We start from the raw sequence: 8,528 nt of genomic DNA, 5'->3' as shown, positions 1-8,528 counted from the left end.
CTGTCGACCAGGGAAACCACACCTGCAGCAAACCACCAGCCCCAGCTCTAGCGAGGGTCCTGCTTTGCATATTCACCTTTGTGGCCATGCACAGTGTTGTCCTGCATGGCTGTGGCTCTGAAAGTGCCACGTAGGCAAAGAAGTCTGTGCTGGATGCCCTGGCCATCCTGCTGGAGCCTTCCAGCTGTTGGCAGCTGCCTGATTTTGTCCAGGGGCTGAAGCAGTTAACTACAGAAACAGCTGAAATGTTAAACTAGGTGGCCTATATATGCCAAGAAACATTCACAACTGCTCTTTGATGTTAAATTTAATCTGTAGTATGCTGTGCGAGTACGGTTGGCTGTGCATCTCGTATAAATTAATTACAAAGAGCTCGTCATGCATGCAGAGAACAGCGGGCAGCACTATAAACACTGTGCGCAGTCATTTAAGGTTGCGGGGGGGAAATCCTGCTGCCAGGCTCTGCCATGGGAGCTTTTCCCCCTCTTTGGGAGGACACCCTGGACATCACAGCTTCTCTGACTGGTGAGCTGTGGTTAGAGCACATGGGTTTCTCCCTCCATCCTTGTCAACCCCAGTGGGAGGCACAGAGCCCCTTCCCCAGTCACCAGCACCCTGGGATGATTCAAAGATGAGGCATGCACTTGGTCTGGATTCTGGGGATACACTTATTCTTTAACAAAAAGATGAAAAGAAAACTAGTACATCTGGGAGCTGTTCCAGAAAGGGCCCATCCAGAATTACAGGGAGCTGTAATGGGGTCACTCACTGGAGAGCGGGTGATCAGGACCCGGGCTGGTGTGTGCTGCACGCGCTTTGGGCAAAGTACCCCGGGAAACTGAGAGACACCTTCTTAAGACACCTGTGCTTGGCAGTGGCACTGGGTTCTGTCTTCTTGCAATCTTTCATTCTCAGCCTTGTACCAACAAGCTCTGAAGTCTATACCTTGAGTCTTAAAAAGCAAATTGCTGCTTAGCTGTTGTTGGGATGTGGGTAACACACATTCCATCTGTACCATGGGTACACACCAGGGCTGTGCCTGCCCCCAGATCTGGCTCACGAGGAGCCCCAGCAGCACCTTGCTTCCCTGCTTTACAAAAAGAGACAGGCAATGTCCTTTTCAGAAGGGAGAAGTCATCTCCTTTCTTTCTCCCACACTTCTGACCTGGAACTTTGGCAGCGGAAATCAATTAACACAAAGGAGAAGCATCTCACCTTCTGTCAGAGATTAAGCCAAGGAAATCTCAGCCCACAGGTGAGAAAAGAAAAGCAACAACCAACCAGAAGCAAGAAGTTAGAAGGGAAAAGCTCATGCAGCCTCATATTTGCAAGTGAAAAACTGCTGCAGTGCCTACCCCAACATCTGGTGTTGATTACCTACCCATCCTTCTCACAGCATTTTGTAATCATTAGCTAAATCAGCCTACTTTAACATGGAAAAGGGAGCGGGGGTATGCAGGCACTAAGGGCACAGGCTGCTGGGGTGTGCAGAGCACTGGGGTGGGGAGCACTGGGGCTGGCCTGGGGTGCAGCTTGGGCATGTGACTGCTGGCAGCCTGGCCACCCCTTCCCTACCTCTGTGGTTTGAAAACAGCACCACTGAGCTGGCATCTGAGGTTTCCCTCCCCCCCCAAAACCGTCAGCAGCAGATAGCTGGGAGATGGCTGGGGGTGTCCAGGCAGGGAGAGAATCTCCTCACTCCTGGTTTCATTGCCATGGCAGCGTGGCCGCTCTGCAGTGAGACAATGCAATGGCTGCAAGCAACTGGAGCATGCAGCACAGCTAACCTTGGAAGAAAGGGCTCCAAACAAGGTTTAGTCACTGATTTTCCAGCTCAAATCAAAGAGGACAGGGTTGGGAGGGAGCTCTGTCCTTGTTTCTATATGTTCCTTTATAGTTTCTATTGTTGCAGCCCGTCAGAAACATTCACAGCCTTCCAGATGGGCAAGAGCATTACCAGACCCCAGTGTGGTGCCTAGGTTTAGGGGAAATCCCACTTTGCCCCATTAGTTCTCACACTTTTGCATCACTGCTCTTCACAGCCCTCTTGCCCTTTTCCACTGCTCCCTCCCTCCTGTGTTTGGCCAGGAGACTCACTCATTAGAGTATAAGCCAGGCTTCCCCGGGTACCAGAGGACAGGCAGCTTGCCTGTGTCATCTGCCTCACCTTTGCCTGTACCTGCAAAACAAAGCACAGGCAGCTCTTTTCCTGTGGGCAGCTCTCCATCAGCTTTGCTTTCCCCAAGGAAATGCCACAGCAGGTGCCAAAAATGTCAGAGGGGCTGCCGTGGCCTCCCTTGAGTACAGCTCACATCCCTCCCTGCTGCCTTCCCCTGCTGGGGAGAGAGGATGGCAGACGCCTTTTCCTGCTTTGCAGCAGCCACAATCCCGGTGATAAAGCCATTGTGGTTTCCAGCTGTGGGTGAGGAGCCAATGGGTGAGAAGACAGTGGTGGCTGCAGGGCTCTGGACAGGAGGGAAATGGCAGGGACAGGAGCTGCAGCCCTCACAGCACAGCCCCCTGCCCACCTGCCCGCTCTGCTCACCACCACAAGGAAGCAGAACCACAGCACAAGGTATAGTCACGGACCATTTACAACTGGCAGTCATGTGGAAATCTAATTCCAGGTATAATCACTGTGCTGCTGTCACTGCCACAGCACCTGGGATTGCCAGCAGGTAACAAAGCCTGCTGGGATGAGATCTGCTGACTCTTAACGTTGACAGTCAAGTCTCAAAAACCAACTTTCTCCATTCAAGATTCACACTTCTCTCATATCGCACACATGGCTCGTTCATTTTTCTTGCAGCAAATCAGGTTGCTTTGCATTTGCTGAGCACCAAGGAGGGGTTAGGAGGTAAATTGCCCAAGGTGGGAGGCTTGAGACAAATGCAGAATGTTGATCCAGGAGATGATCCTGTGGTGTCTCATCTATTAATAGAAGATGTAAAATACACATGCTTCCAAAGCAGTTCCAAAGCAGGTGAAAACCGAATGTAAGACCTTTAGATACAGAAGCCATAAAGCTGCTACTCCTGGGGTTAAGGAAGACGCTTGCTGTCAAAAAGAAGATGTCCACGAGGAAGAAAACACATGGAGAACCTTTGAGATGCCACAGCTTCAAATGATACATTGTCCAACACAACTGCTCCACATATTTGCTTCACCACCACAAGCCCAGCACTGCCGAGGAGAGCAGGTCACTCTTTGCTTCCAGGTGTTCCAGGTCCTTTAAGCCATCAGTACAGGGTACAGAAACCTCCAGTCACCAGAGATGGATGCCAAGCAAACTTCAATGCCAAATTAGGTATGTTTCTCCCACTAGGCTGATCAATCATCACAGCATGTTTCTGGAAAGGGAAAGGCACTTGATTGCCCGTCCTACCAGGTTTTTGTGCCCAGAGGGAGGCTGTGCCCACCCTGTAGACTTGCTGTTGGTTGCAAGATGCTGCCTGTAGGATGTTCACAACAGGATGGCTTTTGCCCCTGCCAGCCATGTGCCTTCTGGAAGGCAGTGTGGGGGACAGCAAGGTGACCTGTGGGTGGAGATACAGGGTTAAACTCTGTGTTGACTGTAGTCCTTCAGCATTCAGGAAGGTAACTTCTGCAAAACAGCTGTAGGGTAAAAGGTAGTCCTGACTGCCTTTCTGGAAAGTATGCTATGGCTATGAAACTCAAGAAGCTGTGATGGGTAGAAGAGCTTGGACTACACAGTCTAACCATCTTCCCTGATCTTATATCTTATAAATCTACCACTCAGCACATTTTCTGAAGCATCTTTCAAAGGAAACAGTAGGAAGGACTTCTGAGTGTGAGAAAATGACAACCAAAAGGGTGAAAATTGAAGTCAGCAACTATCTCAACATGCTGTAGGGACAACAAGACAACCTCGGATGCACAGCATAAAAGGACTGAAAAGAGAACTCTCAGGGATACTCAGAGGAGCTCAGTTGCTGGGGTGAGTAGCTGGGGGTAAAAGCAGCTCTAGGGTAACAGCAAAACAGCATTGTAGAATTCTGAAAAATAAGGGTGGCAAAGGGGTGTGGGAGGCTGCTGAGGTGCAGGAAAAAGAGGGAAAAAAAATATTGCTCTGTTCCTTCTTTCACAGGGGATGGAGTCTGTGCCCAACCTGCTGAGGTAACAAAGCTTCTGCAGGAGCCTTGTGCAGGCACTGGAGCCCCTTTCAGTGATGCTGGGCACACACAAGCCTCCCTCTGGCTCCTTCAGATGACAGATAAAGCTGGGAATAGCTTTTTCACTTTAATTTTTGTGGTTTAGATTGTTTTGGGGTTTTGGTGTTTTTTTCTCCTAAAAATGATATTTCAGCAAAGTCACTGAGTATCTTATTCTGCTTCAGATAAAATTCGCAGAGATTGTTTTTAAAGTTTGTATTCCAATGATAATTTTCTGCTTAATTGTGTATACACAAAATTATTTAAAAGACAGAGATTCAAATGCAACCCTTTGCAGGCCCTGAATCAAAATGCCTTGACCTGAAACAAGTTTTTGAGATTTCCTTGAGAGAAAAGCAAAAAGCTTGTGCCAATACAGGACCTACTTTTTCCTCTTTCTAGGCCTTGCCACTTTTCACAGATCAGAAAACACAATTTTCACAACAGTTTTTTTTCCCTGAAAGCCTGTCTATCTGACTATGCAGCATCCTAAAAGAGCAGCCTGGGGACACAGACCCTGCACCAGATCTCTGCGCTCCCCTTCCAAGACAAAAAGGCTGCCTTGCTGTTAAAGCAGTTTGTGTCCTGTTCCTGGTGAAGAAAGCGTCCAGTCATCACCTTCACACCCCAGCCCAACCTCAGGGGCAGAATCAGTTCCTCTCATGAGAAGTGACCCTAGCCCAAATGGCACACGCTGTCTTGCAGGACCTGCGGAGCTGGGGTCACACCCAGCGGACACCAGGGGACAGATGGCCAGAGCTGCGAGAGGTGCTAATAAAAAACCAGAGACATCTACAGAGTATTGACTACTTCGGCTGTTTCACAGTTGCAGGCAGCTGCCTGCTCCACGCCAGCCTGCTGCCTCCCTTTCCCAGGCTCAGAGGGACATGCTGTCCTCTCCAAGTCCTTTCCACCCAACGTAACTAACTCAAGTAGGTCTGCACCCATCAGGTGCTGTGTGGGCAAAGGGCTTGCTTGAAGATGGCTCCAGCCTCCATCCCCTTGGACAGGGACCACCTTCACCTGCTGGGGCCCAGGAGGGGACATCTGAGGAAGCAGCACACCCCACTGCCAGCTCTGGCCCCTCACAGCAGCCTGCTGTCTCTCTCTTGCCTCTCCATACACTGCCTCACAGGCAGGACACACCCACTCATAGCCCTCATGGGACTTGGAGCTCACAGAGAAGATGACAGAAGGGGCCGGGCCCCCAGGGAAGAGCAGGAGGCAGTGCCACCCACCGGCTTTACCTGCCCTGTCTAAGGTTCCAGCTGACCTGGGAGAAAAATTAAGACTCAGCATTGTCTGAGGAAAAACGAAATCCTCCCCGTCAACATTGCGGGGGCTTGCTCCACGCACAGTCTAACAGAACCGAGTCTCTGTGCTCTAGCCTGCCTTGCATCCTCTCAGCACGTATTTTAATGTGTTCAACACTGCATATAACAAATCCTACTGATGTAGCTGCCTTAGCACATTTCAGAGGCATCGTGTTTAACAGACTGTCCTATTTGGAGATGCAGAAAGCAGGCTGGTGTTTCTCCAGCCCAGGACTATGGAAAACAGGGCTCTGCCGTGCCTTTGATCTACACAAAAGGCTTTCTCCCCCGCAGCAGGGGAGGCTGCTAGACCCTTCTCCTTTGCAGACGCTCCTCCGCCAGATATTCATGAGCACTGCTTGGGAGGGACTCCGAACCAAACTCTCCCTTCCCCACTGCTGCCTGGGGCCTCTGAGCCCCCATCACTCTGTGTCCCACTCTCTGTGAGTCACTGTCGCTGTCCAGGGACTCTTACCAAGTGCAGGACATTCTTTAGGGATAGTTCACAATTTTTTCCTTTCCTTTTCCCCTTTCGTTCAAACGCCAGGCTCTGGCTGGATCGTGCACGTTCCAGTGGTGGGTGCAGCCCTTTCCCTGCTCCCCTCCCCACTCTGGTTTGCAACGCCTCTTCCCCCAGGCCCACAGCTTGGGGTTTGTTTTACATCCTTCCCTCTCTCCTGCCTGATTAAGGGCCGCAGCCGAAGCTCCTGGGGCTCAGCAAGCTGCTGGCTCTGAACCACTTGATTTCCTTGGTCCTGTGGTACAACGCTGCACGTCACTGTCAGCCCCAGGCCACTGGTGCCTGCTAGAGATGCTGCAGCGAGGGTTTGATTGCGCACATACTACAGCTGCTGTGAAGGAAACTAAAGCCTGTTTGGACCCGTGTAACACAGCAGCGTGGCGCAGGTGAGAGCCTCCCGCAGACCAGCTGTTGCCTTTTGTACATCTTCTCACAAGTGCCTCCTGCTGCAGAGAGCTGCTGATCCCCCTTGTGAGCTGTGTCACACCCCACGCCTGCCTACAAGGAGTCGGGAGAGATCTGCCTGCACCCATCCATCTGCCTGTTGATGAGGGAGCCGGGAAAAATCATGCTTGAAAGCCTGAGGTTACTTATCAAACGTAGTCACACAGACCAGTATTAATGCTGTGACGATCTGCTCTGGCCAAACAGCATCAAAGAGAGAGGGGAGAGGGGCAGAGCTGAAAGCACATCCTGTGGTAGTTGTCTTGCCATTGAAACACTCAGCAGGGAGGACAAAGCTTGACCCAGGCTTCTGAATTAATAAAAGGTGGGTGGGTCCGTGGGTGATGTAGGCAGTCTCAAACAATGCAGTTGCTGCAGAAGGCCTCTGGCTCTTGTTTATGAATTCAAATCTTGGCTGAGGGTAATATTTTCAAAAGCACATTTATATGTGCCAGAAATAACCCCAGAGTTCCTTGTGACATCAGATGACACAACTGTTTGAATGACGAACATTGAAAAGAAACGCTTACTACTTCTGAAACTCTTACCCTGCTGCAGCAGCCTGAGCTATCCTCAGAAAACTGCTCATTACTTCTTTGAAACAATTTTGAGAGATCTCCTTGAATGAAAATTTCTCTTTAAAAAAAGCCAGCATGACATATTTTGACTTTCCTTGTTTGACAATATCATAGTTATTTCATCTCAATAATGTAAAATGTGATTGTTTCGGCTGTGCCTTCTCATTTTGCTCTGTGTGCTTTTGTATTTCATTATCATATTTCAATGCCACAAAGCCCAGATGGAGTATGTATAATATTTCATCTCTTGTACATGTTCTGGCACAATCACACTGAAAATTTTAAACTTTATCACAGTAAAATGTTTGACTAGCTCCAAGGGAGGATTGAATTTGTTTTAGAACTTGGATTGGAAAAAAAAAAATCAGCTTTTCCCCTCTGTTATGCAGCTACTGAAATGTCAGATATTCCCTCTGAAGAAATGTTATGTTTCCCAAAGATTCATTAATTGGCCTCTGTGAAATGATACATTTCAGCCCAGTTCCCAGTGGATAAGCCTCCAGTTTCTCAAAGGACACCCTTGTGTTTGCAACGACCCCATCACACTGTATGTTTGAGGATGTGGTTCTCCATTAGGGTTTATCCATGGGGTTAAAGTGAGTTCAAAGGTTGCCACCCGATCCCACTCTCTGCACTTCCCTCTCCCTTTCTCTCCCGCAGGCACTGTCCTCTTCTATGCCTTCAAACTGGACCAGTGAAACGAGCTGGGTCAAATGAACACAGCAGAAACCTCCCTTGGAAAAAAAAGAGTTCCATCAGGATAGGGACAGAGCTGCTGTCAACTCCTCTGCCACCTCTCTGTGTGCTACTTGCCCGTGATGTTTGCCCTTTACCATGCTGTCATTCTCTTTCCGTACAATCTTATCTGCTCTGAGACAACTGCGACATTAAAATGCCGGCACGCCAGATTTGGTCTCCGAGCATCCTTCCAAGAGGGACCCGGTGATGTGAGCCTCGCTCCAAGGCAGCCTCTGGCGAGGCTGGTGGTGGGAGCTGGCCCTGCAGCTCTCTGTGCAGCCAGGCTCTTCCCCTGCACCAACTCACTTGGAAAGAATATGCGTGTTCCCCTGCGCCCACGCTTATTCTCTTTTGCCTTTCGCAGGGAATTGTAAAGCAGTCCTCGAAACCACGCGGCCGTGACCAGCACGATCGAGGCCGCATTTGTATCGCAGAGAAAGACTGGGACAGTCTCGCTGCCGACCCTCGGTGGCTCTAACCCGTCGGACATGAAGCGATGAGATCCCCTCCGGCAGCTCCCCGACGAGCCGGGTGGGACAGGAGCCTTTTGTTGCTCCCGGGGATTTATTTCCATGGGTGCTCCCGCCCCTCCTTCCCTCGCAGGAACCCGGCCCCGGGACGCCGCTCTTTGTTCCCACGCGCCCAGACGCGGTCACAGGCGCGTAACCCGCACCGAAGCCGCACGGGGCCGCGGCGCAGCCCGCGGGTCACCCACACACCGCCCTGCCCCGCCCGGGCGTGCGGCCGCGGCGCTGCTGCGCAG

Source organism: Corvus kubaryi, unplaced genomic scaffold (genome assembly GCF_017639235.1).
Source record: "Corvus kubaryi isolate FWS band 111438036 unplaced genomic scaffold, C.kubaryi_AGA036_p1.0 37392, whole genome shotgun sequence".
Taxonomy (NCBI): Eukaryota; Metazoa; Chordata; class Aves; order Passeriformes; family Corvidae; genus Corvus; species Corvus kubaryi.
The sequence above is the reverse complement of the archived record's forward strand: the minus strand, read 5'-3'. Positions refer to the sequence as shown.